At 45.4% G+C, this 25,867-nt stretch overlaps 1 protein-coding gene across 3 annotated transcripts in view; it reads right to left on the bottom strand.

The window, feature by feature from the left end:
- The window catches only part of LOC135088935 (uncharacterized), a 42,136-nt gene extending 16,585 nt beyond the window's left edge, over nucleotides 1-25,551 (bottom strand). For 2 of the 3 annotated variants that reach the window (XR_010261182.1, XR_010261189.1), the window contains exons 1-10: nucleotides 25,537-25,551; nucleotides 24,218-24,334; nucleotides 19,660-19,859; nucleotides 18,343-18,459; nucleotides 13,782-13,981; nucleotides 12,477-12,593; nucleotides 7,919-8,118; nucleotides 6,592-6,708; nucleotides 2,079-2,278; nucleotides 790-904 (exon numbers count right to left, since the gene is read on the bottom strand). The gene's annotated coding sequence lies outside the window, so the exon portion shown is untranslated. The remainder of the gene's footprint in view (nucleotides 1-789; nucleotides 905-2,078; nucleotides 2,279-6,591; nucleotides 6,709-7,918; nucleotides 8,119-12,476; nucleotides 12,594-13,781; nucleotides 13,982-18,342; nucleotides 18,460-19,659; nucleotides 19,860-24,217; nucleotides 24,335-25,536) is intronic. The other variant, XR_010261183.1, reaches the window with a different exon arrangement.
- Between the last annotated feature and the right edge of the window lie 316 nt (nucleotides 25,552-25,867).

Below are 25,867 nucleotides of genomic sequence, written 5' to 3'. Positions count from 1 at the left end.
GACTTTCCAGGCATGACAACACTTGAAACACAACCATTTTGTTAGCTACAGCATAGAGCAGCCACCAGACAGCCTTCCCCCACGTCAGCATGTCACACACTGAATCTGTCAGTCTGCTTTCAAGAACACATGAGGGACTAACAGGAGTTGCCATGTACTTAATTTCCTGCAGATTCTTTCACACCAAGGAGTAGCAAGTTGGAAGTCTGTGATTGTAACTATCCTGCTCAATTTCAGCTTCTATTCTAATCTCTACTTAATCTCCATATAGTTCCATTTTGGCCATAAGTCACTGTTTACTTAATCAATCCCTCCTAAGACACTGCACTTTTTTCAGATTATAGAGCTGATAGGTCTCGGTAGGGGGTTGAGTGGTGGCTTGAGAGGGCCTTGGTGGGGGCTGACAGGGTTTGGTAGGGTTTGGCAGGGGTGACAGCAAAGGCTTCTGTTTAAAATCTCACATCTCAAGCCACCTCATTACTTGAGAGGTGACAAAGGGCTTGGCAGAGCTTGACAGGGATTGGTAGAGGTGACAGAGGCAGGCAGGAGTGACAGGGGATGACAAGGAACACCTCAAAATTAATGTACGAGTACACGCATGTACAGACCGACTGCCCCTCTAAAAATGCTTCAAACTTTCCTTGTTTTGTATAAGCTTGAGCACCTGGTACACTCACGGGCACACAGCACCCCCGGGCCGTCCCCCAACACCTCAGGACTCGGGAAAGGGGGGGTCCCAGGCCGGGATGGAAATAAATAAATAAAAATAAAAGCTGGAACCGGCCTTACCTTTCTTGAGGGCGTCTTCTTTGTCTGTACATATTTCCACGGTGGCACACGCTACTAGCCGTCCCCTGGACACGCCTCTCGCCACCTCACGCATGTACAGACCGACTGCCCCTCTCTGAAAAGCAACAAATTCAGCCCTATATCAAGTCTGACTCGTGCCTGTTTACATTTCTCTGGGTCTCTGTCAGGGCTCAGGCGTGTAGAATGAAAGAATGATAGAAAACGAAAGATTTTCAGGGGAAACTAGTTATAAGTCTATTATAAAATACCGTGATACAACCACTAATAATGTCTTAATAATGCACTTTTTCCTAACAGTATACTGAGGTCGACAAACTGAAAGGCTTTGGAGTAGTCAACAAAGACTGATTTCACTAATTAATTGCTTGGTATGTCAGTCACTTTGAATCGTCTTTTTGCCTTGTGACTAATTTTTAATGTCTCGGTTAGGTTAGGATAGGTTAGGTTAGGTTAGGTTAGGTTAGGTTAGGTCAGGTCAGGTTAGGTTAGGTTAGGTTAGGTTAGGTCAGGTTAGGTTAGGTTAGGTTAGGTTAGGTCAGGTCAGGTCAGGTTAGGTTAGGTTAGGTTAGGTTAGGTAAGGTTAGGTAAGGTTAGGTTAGGTTAAAAAAAAAAGAGATTTTTTTTCAGGTGAGGGCCAGTTAGGTTGTTTTTGTGGTACAGATTTAAGGTACAGTGACACATGGTACAGTGGCTTATGGTGAAGGTAGACAAGGCCTTCCTGCACCATTAGCACCATAGAGTACAGTGCTGTGGTACTGTAGCACTGAAATATTAAGCAAACACAAAAAAAAAAAGATATTTTTTTTCAGGTGAGGGCCAGTTAGGTTGTTTTTGTGGTACAGTTTTAAGGTACAGTGACGCATGGTACAGTCGCTTATGGTGAAGGTAGACAAGGCCTTCCTGCACCATTAGCATCATAGGGTACAGTGATGTGGTATTGTAGCACTGAAATATTAAGAACACGAAAAAAAAACGATATATTTTTTTTTAAGTGAGGGCCAGTTAGGTTAAGTTTTTGGGGTACAGTTTAAATGTACAGTGACGCATGGTATAGTGGCTTATGGTGCAGGTAGACAAGGCCTTCCTGCACCATTAGCACCACAGAGAGAGAGAGAGAGAGAGAGAGAGAGAGAGAGAGAGAGAGAGAGAGAGAGAGAGAGAGAGAGAGAGAGAGAGAGAGACTTAACCAAACCTAACTAACTGAATTAATATAAACCTAACCTGATGGAAAGAAATAAAGAAAAAATAAAAGCTGCAACCGGCCTTACCTTTCTTGAGAAGCGTCTTTTTTATGTTTTTACATATTTCCCTGGTGGCAGACGCTACTAGCCGCCCCCTGGCGACACCCCTCGCCACCTCACACATGTACAGACCGACTGCCGCTTTAAAAAGCAACAAATTCACTCCTATATCAAGTCTGACTGGTGCGTTTGTTTACATTTCTCTGGGTCTCGGTCTGGACTCAGGCCTGCAGGATGGGAGAATGTTAGAAAACGAGAGATTTTCAGGCAAAACTAATATAAGTTATTGTTGTGATACAAAACTACAACCACTAATAATAATATACCTCATGTTTTAATAATGCCAAGACAATACAAGATAAACATTAATGACTTACAATGAAAAACAAGATGGAGATAGACAAATTAGGAAAGAAATAGGTTTCTATAGAGTATTACTGTGTGTGTGTGTGTGTGTGTGTGTGTGTGTGTGTGTGTGTGTGTGTGTCACTAATTTCTATCTCTTTCTCTCTCTCCTGAGAACTATTTCATATTGCTGTACATCAACATGAAATATCACCACACAAGCCTCTCTCTTTCTCTGCACCTCACAACACAACACAACACTTTATCACACTAATCAGTAAACAATACCAAAAGCTCCCCTTCTGCAGGCCTGACTCCTCCCTTTCATTCAGACCCTTTCTTTCCCTCTCTCTCAGCTTGCCCGCCTTCGTATCTGCGTCTATATTTACTCTTGATTCAAGTATACAACTCTACACCATACTGACCTATAGGTACAGTGCAAATAGCTTTTCTTCCTCCCTGTTTTTCCTGTCTCTCTGCCTGTCTGCCTCTTTCTCCCTCTCTACTGACTCATGGCTCAAAGATACAAGTCTAATTAAGCTTTGAACCTCTCTGTCTCTACAATATCATAAAACCTCAACACTCCAAACCAAACCAACCCTGCCAACACCTACCTGTCTCTCTGCCTCAGTCAGTCAGTCAGTCAGTCAGTCAGTCAGTCAGTCAGTCAGTCAGCCATTCAACCAGCCAGCTAGCCATTCAACCAACCAGCCAATCAATCAGTCACTCAGCTAGTCAGTCAGTCAGTCAGTCAGTCAGTCAGTCAGTCAGTCAGTCAGTCAGTCAGCCAGTCAGTCAGCCATTCAACCAGCCAGCTAGCCATTCAACCAACTAGCCAATCAATCAGTCACTCAGCTAGTCAGTCAGTCAGTCAGTCAGTCAGTCAGTCAGTCAGTCAGTCAGTCAGTCAGCCATTCAACCAGCCAGCTAGCCATTCAACCAACCAGCCAATCAATCAGTCACTCAGCTAGTCAGTTAGTCAGTCAGTCAGTCAGTCAGTCAGTCAGTCAGTCAGTCAGTCAGCCATTCAACCAGCCAGCTAGCCATTCAACCAACCAGCCAATCAATCAGTCACTCAGTTAGTCAGTCAGTCAGTCAGTCAGTCAGTCAGTCAGTCAGTCAGTCAGTCAGTCAGTCAGTCAGTTAGCCATTCAACCAGCCAGCTAGCCATTCAACCAACCAGCCAATAAATCAGTCACTCAGCTAGTCAGTCAGTCAGTCAGTCAGTCAGTCAGTCAGTCAGTCAGTCAGTCAGTCAGCCATTCAACCAGCCAGCTAGGCATTCAACCAACCAGCCAATCAATCAGTCACTCAGCTAGTCAGTCAGTCAGTCAGTCAGTCAGTCAGTCAGTCAGTCAGTCAGTCAGCCAGTCAGTCAGCCATTCAACCAGCCAGCTAGCCATTCAACCAACTAGCCAATCAATCAGTCACTCAGTCAGTCAGTCAGTCAGTCAGTCAGTCAGTCAGTCAGTCAGTCAGCCATTCAACCAGCCAGCTAGCCATTCAACCAACCAGCCAATCAATCAGTCACTCAGCTAGTCAGTTAGTCAGTCAGTCAGTCAGTCAGTCAGTCAGTCAGTCAGTCAGTCAGTCAGCCATTCAACCAGCCAGCTAGCCATTCAACCAACCAGCCAATCAATCAGTCACTAAGTTAGTCAGTCAGTCAGTCAGTCAGTCAGTCAGTCAGTCAGTCAGTCAGTTAGCCATTCAACCAGCCAGCTAGCCATTCAACCAACCAGCCAATCAATCAGTCACTCAGCTAGTCAGTCAGTCAGTCAGTCAGTCAGTCAGTCAGTCAGTCAGTCAGTCAGTCAGTCAGTCAGTCAGCCATTCAACCAGCCAGCTAGGCATGCAACCAACCAGCCAATCAATCAGTCACTCAGCTAGTCAGTCAGTCAGTCAGTCAGTCAGTCAGTCAGTCAGTTAGTCAGTCAGTCAGCCAGTCAGTCAGCCATTCAACCAGCCAGCTAGCCATTCAACCAACTAGCCAATCAATCAGTCACTCAGCTAGTCAGTCAGTCAGTCAGTCAGTCAGTCAGTCAGTCAGTCAGTCAGTCAGTCAGTCAGTCAGTCAGCCATTCAACCAACCAGCCAATCAATCAGTCACTCAGCTAGTCAGTTAGTCAGTCAGTCAGTCAGTAAGTCAGTCAGTCAGTCAGTCAGTCAGCCATTCAACCAGCCAGCTAGCCATTCAACCAACCAGCCAATCAATCAGTCACTCAGTTAGTCAGTCAGTCAGTCAGTCAGTCAGTCAGTCAGTCAGTCAGTAAGTTAGCCATTCAACCAGCCAGCTAGCCATTCGACAAACCTGCCAATCAATCAGTCACTCAGCTAGTCAGTCAGTCAGTTAGTCAGTCAGTCAGTCAGTCAGTCAGTCAGTCAGTCAGTCAGTCAGTCAGTCAGTCAGTCAGCCATTCAACCAGCCAGCTAGGCATTCAACCAACCAGCCAATCAATCAGTCACTCAGCTAGTCAGTCAGTCAGTCAGTCAGTCAGTCAGTCAGTCAGCCATTCAACCAACCAGCTAGCCACCCAACTAGCTAACCAGCCTGTCAATCAGTCACTCAGCCAGCCAGTCAGTCAGTCAGTCAGTTAGTAAGCCAGCCAGCAAGCCAGCCAGCCAGCCAGTTAGTCAGTCAGTCAGTCAGTCACTCAGCCAGCGAGTCAGCCGGCCAGCCAGTCAGTTAGTTCTGTGGGCCTGTGTATGGTTCTGGTGGGCGTCTGTTTGGTTTGTGTTAGGTTCAGCTAGCCCTCTGTTTGGTCTCTGGGCCATAGATGCAGCAAGACCGGTTCAAAATTCCAAGCACTGACGCACTGCACAGACTACCACCTCATGCCTGCTTGGTGTGAAAGAGTCTGCTGGGACAAATGACCTACACAGCAACTTGTATCAGTCCCCCAGATGTGTTCCTGGAAGCTCAGTGTTATGGATGCAGTGTGACATGCTGACTTAGGGAAGGCTGTCTGTCGTGGCTGCACCTTGCTGTGGCTAAGAAAAGGCTGTGTTTGTTTGAAGTGCTGTACTGGTCATGCTGGGAAGTGTACAGGTCACCATTAGTAGTAGAAATGTTGCACTAGAATGAAATTAGTTGGGAAATGTAATGCATAATTATTGGCAGGGAAAAGATGGTGACAGGGATGCTGGGACGTGCTTCACTGTGCACCGTGGTGGCCGCCCCTTGGTGCTTGGCGGTACCTTATAGGGCATCAAGGGGCAGTTATTGTAGTCTCATCTTACAGCAAAACAAGTAAAAGAAAAAAAATAGTAATAATAATAATAATATAAAATTTTTTTTTATCATTGTCTTGATGAGCACAAATCTTTCCCTGCCAATACATAAACAGCACATTTTTTCACTAAATTTCACCATTGTAGTACACATTTATACTAGTAATGATGACCTGTAGACTTTCCAGGCATGACAACACTTGAAACACAACCATTTTGTTAGCTACAGCATAGAGCAGCCACCAGACAGCCTTCCCCCACGTCAGCATGTCACACACTGAATCTGTCAGTCTGCTTTCAAGAACACATGAGGGACTAACAGGAGTTGCCATGTACTTAATTTCCTGCAGATTCTTTCACACCAAGGAGTAGCAAGTTGGAAGTCTGTGATTGTAACTATCCTGCTCAATTTCAGCTTCTATTCTAATCTCTACTTAATCTCCATATAGTTCCATTTTGGCCATAAGTCACTGTTTACTTAATCAATCCCTCCTAAGACACTGCACTTTTTTCAGATTATAGAGCTGATAGGTCTCGGTAGGGGGTTGAGTGGTGGCTTGAGAGGGCCTTGGTGGGAGCTGACAGGGTTTGGTAGGGCTTGGCAGGGGTGACAGCAAAGGCTTCTGTTTAAAATCTCACATCTCAAGCCACCTCATTACTTGAGAGGTGACAAAGGGCTTGGCAGAGCTTGACAGGGATTGGTAGAGGTGACAGAGGCAGGCAGGAGTGACAGGGGATGACAAGGAACACCTCAAAATTAATGTACACGCATGTACGAGTACAGACCGACTGCCCCTCTAAAAATGCTTCAAACTTTCCTTGTTTTGTATATGCTTGAGCACCTGGTACACTCACGGGCACACAGCACCCCCGGGCCGTCCCCCAACACCTCAGGACTCGGGAAAGGGGCGGTCCCAGGCCGGGATGGAAATAAATAAATAAAAATAAAAGCTGGAACCGGCCTTACCTTTCTTGAGGGCGTCTTCTTTATGTCTGTACATATTTCCACGGTGGCACACGCTACTAGCCGCCCCCTGGACACGCCTCTCGCCACCTCACGCATGTACAGACCGACTGCCCCTCTCTGAAAAGCAACAAATTCAGCCCTATATCAAGTCTGACTCGTGCCTGTTTACATTTCTCTGGGTCTCTGTCAGGGCTCAGGCGTGTAGAATGAAAGAATGATAGAAAACGAAAGATTTTCAGGGGAAACTAGTTATAAGTCTATTATAAAATACCGTGATACAACCACTAATAATGTCTTAATAATGCACTTTTTCCTAACAGTATACTGAGGTCGACAAACTGAAAGGCTTTGGAGTAGTCAACAAAGACTGATTTCACTAATTAATTGCTTGGTATGTCAGTCACTTTGAATCGTCTTTTTGCCTTGTGACTAATTTTTAATGTCTCGGTTAGGTTAGGATAGGTTAGGTTAGGTTAGGTTAGGTTAGGTTAGGTTAGGTTAGGTCAGGTCAGGTTAGGTTAGGTTAGGTTAGGTTAGGTCAGGTTAGGTTAGGTTAGGTTAGGTTAGGTCAGGTCAGGTCAGGTTAGGTTAGGTTAGGTTAGGTTAGGTAAGGTTAGGTTAGGTTAGGTTAGGTTAAAAAAAAAAGAGATTTTTTTTCAGGTGAGGGCCAGTTAGGTTGTTTTTGTGGTACAGATTTAAGGTACAGTGACACATGGTACAGTGGCTTATGGTGAAGGTAGACAAGGCCTTCCTGCACCATTAGCACCATAGAGTACAGTGCTGTGGTACTGTAGCACTGAAATATTAAGCAAACACAAAAAAAAAAAGATATTTTTTTTCAGGTGAGGGCCAGTTAGGTTGTTTTTGTGGTACAGTTTTAAGGTACAGTGACGCATGGTACAGTCGCTTATGGTGAAGGTAGACAAGGCCTTCCTGCACCATTAGCATCATAGGGTACAGTGATGTGGTATTGTAGCACTGAAATATTAAGAACACGAAAAAAAAACGATATATTTTTTTTTAAGTGAGGGCCAGTTAGGTTAAGTTTTTGGGGTACAGTTTAAATGTACAGTGACGCATGGTATAGTGGCTTATGGTGCAGGTAGACAAGGCCTTCCTGCACCATTAGCACCACAGAGAGAGAGAGAGAGAGAGAGAGAGAGAGAGAGAGAGAGAGAGAGAGAGAGAGAGAGAGAGAGAGAGAGAGAGAGAGAGAGAGAGAGAGAGAGAGAGAGAGAGACTTAAGCAAACCTAACTAACTGAATTAATATAAACCTAACCTGATGGAAAGAAATAAAGAAAAAATAAAAGCTGCAACCGGCCTTACCTTTCTTGAGAAGCGTCTTTTTTATGTTTTTACATATTTCCCTGGTGGCAGACGCTACTAGCCGCCCCCTGGCGACACCCCTCGCCACCTCACACATGTACAGACCGACTGCCGCTTTAAAAAGCAACAAATTCACTCCTATATCAAGTCTGACTGGTGCGTTTGTTTACATTTCTCTGGGTCTCGGTCTGGACTCAGGCCTGCAGGATGGGAGAATGTTAGAAAACGAGAGATTTTCAGGCAAAACTAATATAAGTTAATGTTGTGATACAAAACTACAACCACTAATAATAATATACCTCATGTTTTAATAATGCCAAGACAATACAAGATAAACATTAATGACTTACAATGAAAAACAAGATGGAGATAGACAAATTAGGAAAGAAATAGGTTTCTATAGAGTATTACTGTGTGTGTGTGTGTGTGTGTGTGTGTGTGTGTGTGTGTGTGTGTCACTAATTTCTATCTCTTTCTCTCTCTCCTGAGAACTATTTCATATTGCTGTACATCAACATGAAATATCACCACACAAGCCTCTCTCTCTTTCTCTGCACCTCACAACACAACACAACACTTTATCACACTAATCAGTAAACAATACCAAAAGCTCCCCTTCTGCAGGCCTGACTCCTCCCTTTCATTCAGACCCTTTCTTTCCCTCTCTCTCAGCTTGCCCGCCTTCGTATCTGCGTCTATATTTACTCTTGATTCAAGTATACAACTCTACACCATACTGACCTATAGGTACAGTGCAAATAGCTTTTCTTCCTCCCTGTTTTTCCTGTCTCTCTGCCTGTCTGCCTCTTTCTCCCTCTCTACTGACTCATGGCTCAAAGATACAAGTCTAATTAAGCTTTGAACCTCTCTGTCTCTACAATATCATAAAACCTCAACACTCCAAACCAAACCAACCCTGCCAACACCTACCTGTCTCTCTGCCTCAGTCAGTCAGTCAGTCAGTCAGTCAGTCAGTCAGTCAGCCATTCAACCAGCCAGCTAGCCATTCAACCAACCAGCCAATCAATCAGTCACTCAGCTAGTCAGTCAGTCAGTCAGTCAGTCAGTCAGTCAGTCAGTCAGTCAGTCAGTCAGCCAGTCAGTCAGCCATTCAACCAGCCAGCTAGCCATTCAACCAACTAGCCAATCAATCAGTCACTCAGCTAGTCAGTCAGTCAGTCAGTCAGTCAGTCAGTCAGTCAGTCAGTCAGTCAGTCAGTCAGCCATTCAACCAGCCAGCTAGCCATTCAACCAACCAGCCAATCAATCAGTCACTCAGCTAGTCAGTTAGTCAGTCAGTCAGTCAGTCAGTCAGTCAGTCAGTCAGTCAGTCAGTCAGTCAGTCAGTCAGCCATTCAACCAGCCAGCTAGCCATTCAACCAACCAGCCAATCAATCAGTCACTCAGTTAGTCAGTCAGTCAGTCAGTCAGTCAGTCAGTCAGTCAGTCAGTCAGTCAGTCAGTCAGTCAGTTAGCCATTCAACCAGCCAGCTAGCCATTCAACCAACCAGCCAATAAATCAGTCACTCAGCTAGTCAGTCAGTCAGTCAGTCAGTCAGTCAGTCAGTCAGTCAGTCAGTCAGTCAGCCATTCAACCAGCCAGCTAGGCATTCAACCAACCAGCCAATCAATCAGTCACTCAGCTAGTCAGTCAGTCAGTCAGTCAGTCAGTCAGTCAGTCAGTCAGTCAGTCAGCCAGTCAGTCAGCCATTCAACCAGCCAGCTAGCCATTCAACCAACTAGCCAATCAATCAGTCACTCAGTCAGTCAGTCAGTCAGTCAGTCAGTCAGTCAGTCAGTCAGTCAGTCAGTCAGTCAGTCAGTCAGCCATTCAACCAGCCAGCTAGCCATTCAACCAACCAGCCAATCAATCAGTCACTCAGCTAGTCAGTTAGTCAGTCAGTCAGTCAGTCAGTCAGTCAGTCAGTCAGTCAGTCAGTCAGTCAGTCAGTCAGTCAGTCAGTCAGCCATTCAACCAGCCAGCTAGCCATTCAACCAACCAGCCAATCAATCAGTCACTCAGTTAGTCAGTCAGTCAGTCAGTCAGTCAGTCAGTCAGTCAGTCAGTCAGTCAGTTAGCCATTCAACCAGCCAGCTAGCCATTCAACCAACCAGCCAATCAATCAGTCACTCAGCTAGTCAGTCAGTCAGTCAGTCAGTCAGTCAGTCAGTCAGTCAGTCAGTCAGTCAGTCAGTCAGTCAGCCATTCAACCAGCCAGCTAGGCATTCAACCAACCAGCCAATCAATCAGTCACTCAGCTAGTCAGTCAGTCAGTCAGTCAGTCAGTCAGTTAGTCAGTCAGTCAGCCAGTCAGTCAGCCATTCAACCAGCCAGCTAGCCATTCAACCAACTAGCCAATCAATCAGTCACTCAGCTAGTCAGTCAGTCAGTCAGTTAGTCAGTCAGTCAGTCAGTCAGTCAGTCAGTCAGTCAGTCAGCCATTCAACCAACCAGCCAATCAATCAGTCACTCAGCTAGTCAGTTAGTCAGTCAGTCAGTCAGTAAGTCAGTCAGTCAGTCAGTCAGTCAGCCATTCAACCAGCCAGCTAGCCATTCAACCAACCAGCCAATCAATCAGTCACTCAGTTAGTCAGTCAGTCAGTCAGTCAGTCAGTCAGTCAGTCAGTCAGTCAGTTAGCCATTCAACCAGCCAGCTAGCCATTCGACAAACCAGCCAATCAATCAGTCACTCAGCTAGTCAGTCAGTCAGTTAGTCAGTCAGTCAGTCAGTCAGTCAGTCAGTCAGTCAGTCAGTCAGTCAGCCATTCAACCAGCCAGCTAGGCATTCAACCAACCAGCCAATCAATCAGTCACTCAGCTAGTCAGTCAGTCAGTCAGTCAGTCAGTCAGTCAGTCAGCCATTCAACCAACCAGCTAGCCACCCAACTAGCTAACCAGCCAGTCAATCAGTCACTCAGCCAGCCAGTCAGTCAGTCAGTCAGTTAGTAAGCCAGCCAGCAAGCGAGCCAGCCAGCCAGTCAGTCAGTCAGTCAGTCAGTCACTCAGCCAGCGAGTCAGCCGGCCAGCCAGTCAGTTAGTTCTGTGGGCCTGTGTATGGTTCTGGTGGGCGTCTGTTTGGTTTGTGTTAGGTTCAGCTAGCCCTCTGTTTGGTCTGTGTTTGGTCTCTGGGCCATAGATGCAGCAAGACCGGTTCAAAATTCCAAGCACTGACGCACTGCACAGACTACCACCTCATGCCTGCTTGGTGTGAAAGAGTCTGCTGGGACAAATGACCTACACAGCAACTTGTATCAGTCCCCCAGATGTGTTCCTGGAAGCTCAGTGTTATGGATGCAGTGTGACATGCTGACTTAGGGAAGGCTGTCTGTCGTGGCTGCACCTTGCTGTGGCTAAGAAAAGGCTGTGTTTGTTTGAAGTGCTGTACTGGTCATGCTGGGAAGTGTACAGGTCACCATTAGTAGTAGAAATGTTGCACTAGAATGAAATTAGTTGGGAAATGTAATGCATAATTATTGGCAGGGAAAAGATGGTGACAGGGATGCTGGGACGTGCTTCACTGTGCACCGTGGTGGCCGCCCCTTGGTGCTTGGCGGTACCTTATAGGGCATCAAGGGGCAGTTATTGTAGTCTCATCTTACAGCAAAACAAGTAAAAGAAAAAAAATAGTAATAATAATAATAATATAAAATTTTTTTTTATCATTGTCTTGATGAGCACAAATCTTTCCCTGCCAATACATAAACAGCACATTTTTTCACTAAATTTCACCATTGTAGTACACATTTATACTAGTAATGATGACCTGTAGACTTTCCAGGCATGACAACACTTGAAACACAACCATTTTGTTAGCTACAGCATAGAGCAGCCACCAGACAGCCTTCCCCCACGTCAGCATGTCACACACTGAATCTGTCAGTCTGCTTTCAAGAACACATGAGGGACTAACAGGAGTTGCCATGTACTTAATTTCCTGCAGATTCTTTCACACCAAGGAGTAGCAAGTTGGAAGTCTGTGATTGTAACTATCCTGCTCAATTTCAGCTTCTATTCTAATCTCTACTTAATCTCCATATAGTTCCATTTTGGCCATAAGTCACTGTTTACTTAATCAATCCCTCCTAAGACACTGCACTTTTTTCAGATTATAGAGCTGATAGGTCTCGGTAGGGGGTTGAGTGGTGGCTTGAGAGGGCCTTGGTGGGGGCTGACAGGGTTTGGTAGGGCTTGGCAGGGGTGACAGCAAAGGCTTCTGTTTAAAATCTCACATCTCAAGCCACCTCATTACTTGAGAGGTGACAAAGGGCTTGGCAGAGCTTGACAGGGATTGGTAGAGGTGACAGAGGCAGGCAGGAGTGACAGGGGATGACAAGGAACACCTCAAAATTAATGTACACGCATGTACGAGTACAGACCGACTGCCCCTCTAAAAATGCTTCAAACTTTCCTTGTTTTGTATATGCTTGAGCACCTGGTACACTCACGGGCACACAGCACCCCCGGGCCGTCCCCCAACACCTCAGGACTCGGGAAAGGGGCGGTCCCAGGCCGGGATGGAAATAAATAAATAAAAATAAAAGCTGGAACCGGCCTTACCTTTCTTGAGGGCGTCTTCTTTATGTCTGTACATATTTCCACGGTGGCACACGCTACTAGCCGCCCCCTGGACACGCCTCTCGCCACCTCACGCATGTACAGACCGACTGCCCCTCTCTGAAAAGCAACAAATTCAGCCCTATATCAAGTCTGACTCGTGCCTGTTTACATTTCTCTGGGTCTCTGTCAGGGCTCAGGCGTGTAGAATGAAAGAATGATAGAAAACGAAAGATTTTCAGGGGAAACTAGTTATAAGTCTATTATAAAATACCGTGATACAACCACTAATAATGTCTTAATAATGCACTTTTTCCTAACAGTATACTGAGGTCGACAAACTGAAAGGCTTTGGAGTAGTCAACAAAGACTGATTTCACTAATTAATTGCTTGGTATGTCAGTCACTTTGAATCGTCTTTTTGCCTTGTGACTAATTTTTAATGTCTCGGTTAGGTTAGGATAGGTTAGGTTAGGTTAGGTTAGGTTAGGTTAGGTTAGGTTAGGTCAGGTCAGGTTAGGTTAGGTTAGGTTAGGTTAGGTCAGGTTAGGTTAGGTTAGGTTAGGTTAGGTCAGGTCAGGTCAGGTTAGGTTAGGTTAGGTTAGGTTAGGTAAGGTTAGGTTAGGTTAGGTTAGGTTAAAAAAAAAAGAGATTTTTTTTCAGGTGAGGGCCAGTTAGGTTGTTTTTGTGGTACAGATTTAAGGTACAGTGACACATGGTACAGTGGCTTATGGTGAAGGTAGACAAGGCCTTCCTGCACCATTAGCACCATAGAGTACAGTGCTGTGGTACTGTAGCACTGAAATATTAAGCAAACACAAAAAAAAAAAGATATTTTTTTTCAGGTGAGGGCCAGTTAGGTTGTTTTTGTGGTACAGTTTTAAGGTACAGTGACGCATGGTACAGTCGCTTATGGTGAAGGTAGACAAGGCCTTCCTGCACCATTAGCATCATAGGGTACAGTGATGTGGTATTGTAGCACTGAAATATTAAGAACACGAAAAAAAAACGATATATTTTTTTTTAAGTGAGGGCCAGTTAGGTTAAGTTTTTGGGGTACAGTTTAAATGTACAGTGACGCATGGTATAGTGGCTTATGGTGCAGGTAGACAAGGCCTTCCTGCACCATTAGCACCACAGAGAGAGAGAGAGAGAGAGAGAGAGAGAGAGAGAGAGAGAGAGAGAGAGAGAGAGAGAGAGAGAGAGAGAGAGAGAGAGAGACTTAAGCAAACCTAACTAACTGAATTAATATAAACCTAACCTGATGGAAAGAAATAAAGAAAAAATAAAAGCTGCAACCGGCCTTACCTTTCTTGAGAAGCGTCTTTTTTATGTTTTTACATATTTCCCTGGTGGCAGACGCTACTAGCCGCCCCCTGGCGACACCCCTCGCCACCTCACACATGTACAGACCGACTGCCGCTTTAAAAAGCAACAAATTCACTCCTATATCAAGTCTGACTGGTGCGTTTGTTTACATTTCTCTGGGTCTCGGTCTGGACTCAGGCCTGCAGGATGGGAGAATGTTAGAAAACGAGAGATTTTCAGGCAAAACTAATATAAGTTAATGTTGTGATACAAAACTACAACCACTAATAATAATATACCTCATGTTTTAATAATGCCAAGACAATACAAGATAAACATTAATGACTTACAATGAAAAACAAGATGGAGATAGACAAATTAGGAAAGAAATAGGTTTCTATAGAGTATTACTGTGTGTGTGTGTGTGTGTGTGTGTGTGTGTGTGTGTGTGTGTGTCACTAATTTCTATCTCTTTCTCTCTCTCCTGAGAACTATTTCATATTGCTGTACATCAACATGAAATATCACCACACAAGCCTCTCTCTCTTTCTCTGCACCTCACAACACAACACAACACTTTATCACACTAATCAGTAAACAATACCAAAAGCTCCCCTTCTGCAGGCCTGACTCCTCCCTTTCATTCAGACCCTTTCTTTCCCTCTCTCTCAGCTTGCCCGCCTTCGTATCTGCGTCTATATTTACTCTTGATTCAAGTATACAACTCTACACCATACTGACCTATAGGTACAGTGCAAATAGCTTTTCTTCCTCCCTGTTTTTCCTGTCTCTCTGCCTGTCTGCCTCTTTCTCCCTCTCTACTGACTCATGGCTCAAAGATACAAGTCTAATTAAGCTTTGAACCTCTCTGTCTCTACAATATCATAAAACCTCAACACTCCAAACCAAACCAACCCTGCCAACACCTACCTGTCTCTCTGCCTCAGTCAGTCAGTCAGTCAGTCAGTCAGTCAGTCAGTCAGCCATTCAACCAGCCAGCTAGCCATTCAACCAACCAGCCAATCAATCAGTCACTCAGCTAGTCAGTCAGTCAGTCAGTCAGTCAGTCAGTCAGTCAGTCAGTCAGTCAGTCAGCCAGTCAGTCAGCCATTCAACCAGCCAGCTAGCCATTCAACCAACTAGCCAATCAATCAGTCACTCAGCTAGTCAGTCAGTCAGTCAGTCAGTCAGTCAGTCAGTCAGTCAGTCAGTCAGTCAGTCAGCCATTCAACCAGCCAGCTAGCCATTCAACCAACCAGCCAATCAATCAGTCACTCAGCTAGTCAGTTAGTCAGTCAGTCAGTCAGTCAGTCAGTCAGTCAGTCAGTCAGTCAGTCAGTCAGTCAGTCAGTCAGCCATTCAACCAGCCAGCTAGCCATTCAACCAACCAGCCAATCAATCAGTCACTCAGTTAGTCAGTCAGTCAGTCAGTCAGTCAGTCAGTCAGTCAGTCAGTCAGTCAGTCAGTCAGTCAGTTAGCCATTCAACCAGCCAGCTAGCCATTCAACCAACCAGCCAATAAATCAGTCACTCAGCTAGTCAGTCAGTCAGTCAGTCAGTCAGTCAGTCAGTCAGTCAGTCAGTCAGTCAGCCATTCAACCAGCCAGCTAGGCATTCAACCAACCAGCCAATCAATCAGTCACTCAGCTAGTCAGTCAGTCAGTCAGTCAGTCAGTCAGTCAGTCAGTCAGTCAGTCAGCCAGTCAGTCAGCCATTCAACCAGCCAGCTAGCCATTCAACCAACTAGCCAATCAATCAGTCACTCAGTCAGTCAGTCAGTCAGTCAGTCAGTCAGTCAGTCAGTCAGTCAGTCAGTCAGTCAGTCAGTCAGCCATTCAACCAGCCAGCTAGCCATTCAACCAACCAGCCAATCAATCAGTCACTCAGCTAGTCAGTTAGTCAGTCAGTCAGTCAGTCAGTCAGTCAGTCAGTCAGTCAGTCAGTCAGTCAGTCAGTCAGTCAGTCAGTCAGCCATTCAACCAGCCAGCTAGCCATTCAACCAACCAGCCAATCAATCAGTCACTCAGTTAGTCAGTCAGTCAGTCAGTCAGTCAGTCAGTCAGTCAGTCAGTCAGTCAGTTAGCCATTCAACCAGCCAGCTAGCCATTCAACCAACCAGCCAATCAATCAGTCACTCAGCTAGTCAGTCAGTCAGTCAGTCAGTCAGTCAGTCAGTCAGTCAGTCAGTCAGTCAGTCAGTCAGTCAGCCATTCAACCAGCCAGCTAGGCATTCAACCAACCAGCCAATCAATCAGTCACTCAGCTAGTCAGTCAGTCAGTCAGTCAGTCAGTCAGTTAGTCAGTCAGTCAGCCAGTCAGTCAGCCATTCAACCAGCCAGCTAGCCATTCAACCAACTAGCCAATCAATCAGTCACTCAGCTAGTCAGTCAGTCAGTCAGTTAGTCAGTCAGTCAGTCAGTCAGTCAGTCAGTCAGTCAGTCAGCCATTCAACCAACCAGCCAATCAATCAGTCACTCAGCTAGTCAGTTAGTCAGTCAGTCAGTCAGTAAGTCAGTCAGTCAGTCAGTCAGTCAGCCATTCAACCAGCCAGCTAGCCATTCAACCAACCAGCCAATCAATCAGTCACTCAGTTAGTCAGTCAGTCAGTCAGTCAGTCAGTCAGTCAGTCAGTCAGTCAGTTAGCCATTCAACCAGCCAGCTAGCCATTCGACAAACCAGCCAATCAATCAGTCACTCAGCTAGTCAGTCAGTCAGTTAGTCAGTCAGTCAGTCAGTCAGTCAGTCAGTCAGTCAGTCAGTCAGTCAGCCATTCAACCAGCCAGCTAGGCATTCAACCAACCAGCCAATCAATCAGTCACTCAGCTAGTCAGTCAGTCAGTCAGTCAGTCAGTCAGTCAGTCAGCCATTCAACCAACCAGCTAGCCACCCAACTAGCTAACCAGCCAGTCAATCAGTCACTCAGCCAGCCAGTCAGTCAGTCAGTCAGTTAGTAAGCCAGCCAGCAAGCCAGCCAGCCAGCCAGTCAGTCAGTCAGTCAGTCAGTCACTCAGCCAGCGAGTCAGCCGGCCAGCCAGTCAGTTAGTTCTGTGGGCCTGTGTATGGTTCTGGTGGGCGTCTGTTTGGTTTGTGTTAGGTTCAGCTAGCCCTCTGTTTGGTCTGTGTTTGGTCTCTGGGCCATAGATGCAGCAAGACCGGTTCAAAATTCCAAGCACTGACGCACTGCACAGACTACCACCTCATGCCTGCTTGGTGTGAAAGAGTCTGCTGGGACAAATGACCTACACAGCAACTTGTATCAGTCCCCCAGATGTGTTCCTGGAAGCTCAGTGTTATGGATGCAGTGTGACATGCTGACTTAGGGAAGGCTGTCTGTCGTGGCTGCACCTTGCTGTGGCTAAGAAAAGGCTGTGTTTGTTTGAAGTGCTGTACTGGTCATGCTGGGAAGTGTACAGGTCACCATTAGTAGTAGAAATGTTGCACTAGAATGAAATTAGTTGGGAAATGTAATGCATAATTATTGGCAGGGAAAAGATGGTGACAGGGATGCTGGGACGTGCTTCACTGTGCACCGTGGTGGCCGCCCCTTGGTGCTTGGCGGTACCTTATAGGGCATCAAGGGGCAGTTATTGTAGTCTCATCTTACAGCAAAACAAGTAAAAGAAAAAAAATAGTAATAATAATAATAATATAAAAATTTTTTTATCATTGTCTTGATGAGCACAAATCTTTCCCTGCCAATACATAAACAGCACATTTTTTCACTAAATTTCACCATTGTAGTACACATTTATACTAGTAATGATGACCTGTAGACTTTCCAGGCATGACAACACTTGAAACACAACCATTTTGTTAGCTACAGCATAGAGCAGCCACCAGACAGCCTTCCCCCACGTCAGCATGTCACACACTGAATCTGTCAGTCTGCTTTCAAGAACACATGAGGGACTAACAGGAGTTGCCATGTACTTAATTTCCTGCAGATTCTTTCACACCAAGGAGTAGCAAGTTGGAAGTCTGTGATTGTAACTATCCTGCTCAATTTCAGCTTCTATTCTAATCTCTACTTAATCTCCATATAGTTCCATTTTGGCCATAAGTCACTGTTTACTTAATCAATCCCTCCTAAGACACTGCACTTTTTTCAGATTATAGAGCTGATAGGTCTCGGTAGGGGGTTGAGTGGTGGCTTGAGAGGGCCTTGGTGGGGGCTGACAGGGTTTGGTAGGGCTTGGCAGGGGTGACAGCAAAGGCTTCTGTTTAAAATCTCACATCTCAAGCCACCTCATTACTTGAGAGGTGACAAAGGGCTTGGCAGAGCTTGACAGGGATTGGTAGAGGTGACAGAGGCAGGCAGGAGTGACAGGGGATGACAAGGAACACCTCAAAATTAATGTACACGCATGTACGAGTACAGACCGACTGCCCCTCTAAAAATGCTTCAAACTTTCCTTGTTTTGTATATGCTTGAGCACCTGGTACACTCACGGGCACACAGCACCCCCGGGCCGTCCCCCAACACCTCAGGACTCGGGAAAGGGGCGGTCCCAGGCCGGGATGGAAATAAATAAATAAAAATAAAAGCTGGAACCGGCCTTACCTTTCTTGAGGGCGTCTTCTTTATGTCTGTACATATTTCCACGGTGGCACACGCTACTAGCCGCCCCCTGGACACGCCTCTCGCCACCTCACGCATGTACAGACCGACTGCCCCTCTCTGAAAAGCAACAAATTCAGCCCTATATCAAGTCTGACTCGTGCCTGTTTACATTTCTCTGGGTCTCTGTCAGGGCTCAGGCGTGTAGAATGAAAGAATGATAGAAAACGAAAGATTTTCAGGGGAAACTAGTTATAAGTCTATTATAAAATACCGTGATACAACCACTAATAATGTCTTAATAATGCACTTTTTCCTAACAGTATACTGAGGTCGACAAACTGAAAGGCTTTGGAGTAGTCAACAAAGACTGATTTCACTAATTAATTGCTTGGTATGTCAGTCACTTTGAATCGTCTTTTTGCCTTGTGACTAATTTTTAATGTCTCGGTTAGGTTAGGATAGGTTAGGTTAGGTTAGGTTAGGTTAGGTTAGGTTAGGTTAGGTCAGGTCAGGTTAGGTTAGGTTAGGTTAGGTTAGGTCAGGTTAGGTTAGGTTAGGTTAGGTTAGGTCAGGTCAGGTCAGGTTAGGTTAGGTTAGGTTAGGTTAGGTAAGGTTAGGTTAGGTTAGGTTAGGTTAAAAAAAAAAGAGATTTTTTTTCAGGTGAGGGCCAGTTAGGTTGTTTTTGTGGTACAGATTTAAGGTACAGTGACACATGGTACAGTGGCTTATGGTGAAGGTAGACAAGGCCTTCCTGCACCATTAGCACCATAGAGTACAGTGCTGTGGTACTGTAGCACTGAAATATTAAGCAAACACAAAAAAAAAAAGATATTTTTTTTCAGGTGAGGGCCAGTTAGGTTGTTTTTGTGGTACAGTTTTAAGGTACAGTGACGCATGGTACAGTCGCTTATGGTGAAGGTAGACAAGGCCTTCCTGCACCATTAGCATCATAGGGTACAGTGATGTGGTATTGTAGCACTGAAATATTAAGAACACGAAAAAAAAACGATATATTTTTTTTTAAGTGAGGGCCAGTTAGGTTAAGTTTTTGGGGTACAGTTTAAATGTACAGTGACGCATGGTATAGTGGCTTATGGTGCAGGTAGACAAGGCCTTCCTGCACCATTAGCACCACAGAGAGAGAGAGAGAGAGAGAGAGAGAGAGAGAGAGAGAGAGAGAGAGAGAGAGAGAGAGAGAGAGAGAGAGAGAGAGAGAGAGAGAGAGAGAGACTTAAGCAAACCTAACTAACTGAATTAATATAAACCTAACCTGATGGAAAGAAATAAAGAAAAAATAAAAGCTGCAACCGGCCTTACCTTTCTTGAGAAGCGTCTTTTTTATGTTTTTACATATTTCCCTGGTGGCAGACGCTACTAGCCGCCCCCTGGCGACACCCCTCGCCACCTCACACATGTACAGACCGACTGCCGCTTTAAAAAGCAACAAATTCACTCCTATATCAAGTCTGACTGGTGCGTTTGTTTACATTTCTCTGGGTCTCGGTCTGGACTCAGGCCTGCAGGATGGGAGAATGTTAGAAAACGAGAGATTTTCAGGCAAAACTAATATAAGTTAATGTTGTGATACAAAACTACAACCACTAATAATAATATACCTCATGTTTTAATAATGCCAAGACAATACAAGATAAACATTAATGACTTACAATGAAAAACAAGATGGAGATAGACAAATTAGGAAAGAAATAGGTTTCTATAGAGTATTACTGTGTGTGTGTGTGTGTGTGTGTGTGTGTGTGTGTGTGTGTGTGTCACTAATTTCTATCTCTTTCTCTCTCTCCTGAGAACTATTTCATATTGCTGTACATCAACATGAAATATCACCACACAAGCCTCTCTCTCTTTCTCTGCACCTCACAACACAACACAACACTTTATCACACTAATCAGTAAACAATACCAAAAGCTCCCCTTCTGCAGGCCTGACTCCTCCCTTTCATTCAGACCCTTTCTTTCCCTCTCTCTCAGCTTGCCCGCCTTCGTATCTGCGTCTATATTTACTCTTGATTCAAGTATACAACTCTACACCATACTGACCTATAGGTACAGTGCAAATAGCTTTTCTTCCTCCCTGTTTTTCCTGTCTCTCTGCCTGTCTGCCTCTTTCTCCCTCTCTACTGACTCATGGCTCAAAGATACAAGTCTAATTAAGCTTTGAACCTCTCTGTCTCTACAATATCATAAAACCTCAACACTCCAAACCAAACCAACCCTGCCAACACCTACCTGTCTCTCTGCCTCAGTCAGTCAGTCAGTCAGTCAGTCAGTCAGTCAGTCAGCCATTCAACCAGCCAGCTAGCCATTCAACCAACCAGCCAATCAATCAGTCACTCAGCTAGTCAGTCAGTCAGTCAGTCAGTCAGTCAGTCAGTCAGTCAGTCAGTCAGTCAGCCAGTCAGTCAGCCATTCAACCAGCCAGCTAGCCATTCAACCAACTAGCCAATCAATCAGTCACTCAGCTAGTCAGTCAGTCAGTCAGTCAGTCAGTCAGTCAGTCAGTCAGTCAGTCAGTCAGTCAGCCATTCAACCAGCCAGCTAGCCATTCAACCAACCAGCCAATCAATCAGTCACTCAGCTAGTCAGTTAGTCAGTCAGTCAGTCAGTCAGTCAGTCAGTCAGTCAGTCAGTCAGTCAGTCAGTCAGTCAGCCATTCAACCAGCCAGCTAGCCATTCAACCAACCAGCCAATCAATCAGTCACTCAGTTAGTCAGTCAGTCAGTCAGTCAGTCAGTCAGTCAGTCAGTCAGTCAGTCAGTCAGTCAGTCAGTTAGCCATTCAACCAGCCAGCTAGCCATTCAACCAACCAGCCAATAAATCAGTCACTCAGCTAGTCAGTCAGTCAGTCAGTCAGTCAGTCAGTCAGTCAGTCAGTCAGTCAGTCAGCCATTCAACCAGCCAGCTAGGCATTCAACCAACCAGCCAATCAATCAGTCACTCAGCTAGTCAGTCAGTCAGTCAGTCAGTCAGTCAGTCAGTCAGTCAGTCAGTCAGCCAGTCAGTCAGCCATTCAACCAGCCAGCTAGCCATTCAACCAACTAGCCAATCAATCAGTCACTCAGTCAGTCAGTCAGTCAGTCAGTCAGTCAGTCAGTCAGTCAGTCAGTCAGTCAGTCAGTCAGTCAGCCATTCAACCAGCCAGCTAGCCATTCAACCAACCAGCCAATCAATCAGTCACTCAGCTAGTCAGTTAGTCAGTCAGTCAGTCAGTCAGTCAGTCAGTCAGTCAGTCAGTCAGTCAGTCAGTCAGTCAGTCAGTCAGTCAGCCATTCAACCAGCCAGCTAGCCATTCAACCAACCAGCCAATCAATCAGTCACTCAGTTAGTCAGTCAGTCAGTCAGTCAGTCAGTCAGTCAGTCAGTCAGTCAGTCAGTTAGCCATTCAACCAGCCAGCTAGCCATTCAACCAACCAGCCAATCAATCAGTCACTCAGCTAGTCAGTCAGTCAGTCAGTCAGTCAGTCAGTCAGTCAGTCAGTCAGTCAGTCAGTCAGTCAGTCAGCCATTCAACCAGCCAGCTAGGCATTCAACCAACCAGCCAATCAATCAGTCACTCAGCTAGTCAGTCAGTCAGTCAGTCAGTCAGTCAGTTAGTCAGTCAGTCAGCCAGTCAGTCAGCCATTCAACCAGCCAGCTAGCCATTCAACCAACTAGCCAATCAATCAGTCACTCAGCTAGTCAGTCAGTCAGTCAGTTAGTCAGTCAGTCAGTCAGTCAGTCAGTCAGTCAGTCAGTCAGCCATTCAACCAACCAGCCAATCAATCAGTCACTCAGCTAGTCAGTTAGTCAGTCAGTCAGTCAGTAAGTCAGTCAGTCAGTCAGTCAGTCAGCCATTCAACCAGCCAGCTAGCCATTCAACCAACCAGCCAATCAATCAGTCACTCAGTTAGTCAGTCAGTCAGTCAGTCAGTCAGTCAGTCAGTCAGTCAGTCAGTTAGCCATTCAACCAGCCAGCTAGCCATTCGACAAACCAGCCAATCAATCAGTCACTCAGCTAGTCAGTCAGTCAGTTAGTCAGTCAGTCAGTCAGTCAGTCAGTCAGTCAGTCAGTCAGTCAGTCAGCCATTCAACCAGCCAGCTAGGCATTCAACCAACCAGCCAATCAATCAGTCACTCAGCTAGTCAGTCAGTCAGTCAGTCAGTCAGTCAGTCAGTCAGCCATTCAACCAACCAGCTAGCCACCCAACTAGCTAACCAGCCAGTCAATCAGTCACTCAGCCAGCCAGTCAGTCAGTCAGTCAGTTAGTAAGCCAGCCAGCAAGCCAGCCAGCCAGCCAGTCAGTCAGTCAGTCAGTCAGTCACTCAGCCAGCGAGTCAGCCGGCCAGCCAGTCAGTTAGTTCTGTGGGCCTGTGTATGGTTCTGGTGGGCGTCTGTTTGGTTTGTGTTAGGTTCAGCTAGCCCTCTGTTTGGTCTGTGTTTGGTCTCTGGGCCATAGATGCAGCAAGACCGGTTCAAAATTCCAAGCACTGACGCACTGCACAGACTACCACCTCATGCCTGCTTGGTGTGAAAGAGTCTGCTGGGACAAATGACCTACACAGCAACTTGTATCAGTCCCCCAGATGTGTTCCTGGAAGCTCAGTGTTATGGATGCAGTGTGACATGCTGACTTAGGGAAGGCTGTCTGTCGTGGCTGCACCTTGCTGTGGCTAAGAAAAGGCTGTGTTTGTTTGAAGTGCTGTACTGGTCATGCTGGGAAGTGTACAGGTCACCATTAGTAGTAGAAATGTTGCACTAGAATGAAATTAGTTGGGAAATGTAATGCATAATTATTGGCAGGGAAAAGATGGTGACAGGGATGCTGGGACGTGCTTCACTGTGCACCGTGGTGGCCGCCCCTTGGTGCTTGGCGGTACCTTATAGGGCATCAAGGGGCAGTTATTGTAGTCTCATCTTACAGCAAAACAAGTAAAAGAAAAAAAATAGTAATAATAATAATAATATAAAATTTTTTTTTATCATTGTCTTGATGAGCACAAATCTTTCCCTGCCAATACATAAACAGCACATTTTTTCACTAAATTTCACCATTGTAGTACACATTTATACTAGTAATGATGACCTGTAGACTTTCCAGGCATGACAACACTTGAAACACAACCATTTTGTTAGCTACAGCATAGAGCAGCCACCAGACAGCCTTCCCCCACGTCAGCATGTCACACACTGAATCTGTCAGTCTGCTTTCAAGAACACATGAGGGACTAACAGGAGTTGCCATGTACTTAATTTCCTGCAGATTCTTTCACACCAAGGAGTAGCAAGTTGGAAGTCTGTGATTGTAACTATCCTGCTCAATTTCAGCTTCTATTCTAATCTCTACTTAATCTCCATATAGTTCCATTTTGGCCATAAGTCACTGTTTACTTAATCAATCCCTCCTAAGACACTGCACTTTTTTCAGATTATAGAGCTGATAGGTCTCGGTAGGGGGTTGAGTGGTGGCTTGAGAGGGCCTTGGTGGGGGCTGACAGGGTTTGGTAGGGCTTGGCAGGGGTGACAGCAAAGGCTTCTGTTTAAAATCTCACATCTCAAGCCACCTCATTACTTGAGAGGTGACAAAGGGCTTGGCAGAGCTTGACAGGGATTGGTAGAGGTGACAGAGGCAGGCAGGAGTGACAGGGGATGACAAGGAACACCTCAAAATTAATGTACACGCATGTACGAGTACAGACCGACTGCCCCTCTAAAAATGCTTCAAACTTTCCTTGTTTTGTATATGCTTGAGCACCTGGTACACTCACGGGCACACAGCACCCCCGGGCCGTCCCCCAACACCTCAGGACTCGGGAAAGGGGCGGTCCCAGGCCGGGATGGAAATAAATAAATAAAAATAAAAGCTGGAACCGGCCTTACCTTTCTTGAGGGCGTCTTCTTTATGTCTGTACATATTTCCACGGTGGCACACGCTACTAGCCGCCCCCTGGACACGCCTCTCGCCACCTCACGCATGTACAGACCGACTGCCCCTCTCTGAAAAGCAACAAATTCAGCCCTATATCAAGTCTGACTCGTGCCTGTTTACATTTCTCTGGGTCTCTGTCAGGGCTCAGGCGTGTAGAATGAAAGAATGATAGAAAACGAAAGATTTTCAGGGGAAACTAGTTATAAGTCTATTATAAAATACCGTGATACAACCACTAATAATGTCTTAATAATGCACTTTTTCCTAACAGTATACTGAGGTCGACAAACTGAAAGGCTTTGGAGTAGTCAACAAAGACTGATTTCACTAATTAATTGCTTGGTATGTCAGTCACTTTGAATCGTCTTTTTGCCTTGTGACTAATTTTTAATGTCTCGGTTAGGTTAGGATAGGTTAGGTTAGGTTAGGTTAGGTTAGGTTAGGTTAGGTTAGGTCAGGTCAGGTTAGGTTAGGTTAGGTTAGGTTAGGTCAGGTTAGGTTAGGTTAGGTTAGGTTAGGTCAGGTCAGGTCAGGTTAGGTTAGGTTAGGTTAGGTTAGGTAAGGTTAGGTTAGGTTAGGTTAGGTTAAAAAAAAAAGAGATTTTTTTTCAGGTGAGGGCCAGTTAGGTTGTTTTTGTGGTACAGATTTAAGGTACAGTGACACATGGTACAGTGGCTTATGGTGAAGGTAGACAAGGCCTTCCTGCACCATTAGCACCATAGAGTACAGTGCTGTGGTACTGTAGCACTGAAATATTAAGCAAACACAAAAAAAAAAAGATATTTTTTTTCAGGTGAGGGCCAGTTAGGTTGTTTTTGTGGTACAGTTTTAAGGTACAGTGACGCATGGTACAGTCGCTTATGGTGAAGGTAGACAAGGCCTTCCTGCACCATTAGCATCATAGGGTACAGTGATGTGGTATTGTAGCACTGAAATATTAAGAACACGAAAAAAAAACGATATATTTTTTTTTAAGTGAGGGCCAGTTAGGTTAAGTTTTTGGGGTACAGTTTAAATGTACAGTGACGCATGGTATAGTGGCTTATGGTGCAGGTAGACAAGGCCTTCCTGCACCATTAGCACCACAGAGAGAGAGAGAGAGAGAGAGAGAGAGAGAGAGAGAGAGAGAGAGAGAGAGAGAGAGAGAGAGAGAGAGAGAGAGAGAGAGAGAGAGAGAGAGAGACTTAAGCAAACCTAACTAACTGAATTAATATAAACCTAACCTGATGGAAAGAAATAAAGAAAAAATAAAAGCTGCAACCGGCCTTACCTTTCTTGAGAAGCGTCTTTTTTATGTTTTTACATATTTCCCTGGTGGCAGACGCTACTAGCCGCCCCCTGGCGACACCCCTCGCCACCTCACACATGTACAGACCGACTGCCGCTTTAAAAAGCAACAAATTCACTCCTATATCAAGTCTGACTGGTGCGTTTGTTTACATTTCTCTGGGTCTCGGTCTGGACTCAGGCCTGCAGGATGGGAGAATGTTAGAAAACGAGAGATTTTCAGGCAAAACTAATATAAGTTAATGTTGTGATACAAAACTACAACCACTAATAATAATATACCTCATGTTTTAATAATGCCAAGACAATACAAG

This window comes from Scylla paramamosain, chromosome 32 (genome assembly GCF_035594125.1).
Source record: "Scylla paramamosain isolate STU-SP2022 chromosome 32, ASM3559412v1, whole genome shotgun sequence".
NCBI classification, from domain to species: Eukaryota; Metazoa; Arthropoda; class Malacostraca; order Decapoda; family Portunidae; genus Scylla; species Scylla paramamosain.
The sequence above is the reverse complement of the archived record's forward strand: the minus strand, read 5'-3'. Positions and strand labels throughout refer to the sequence as shown.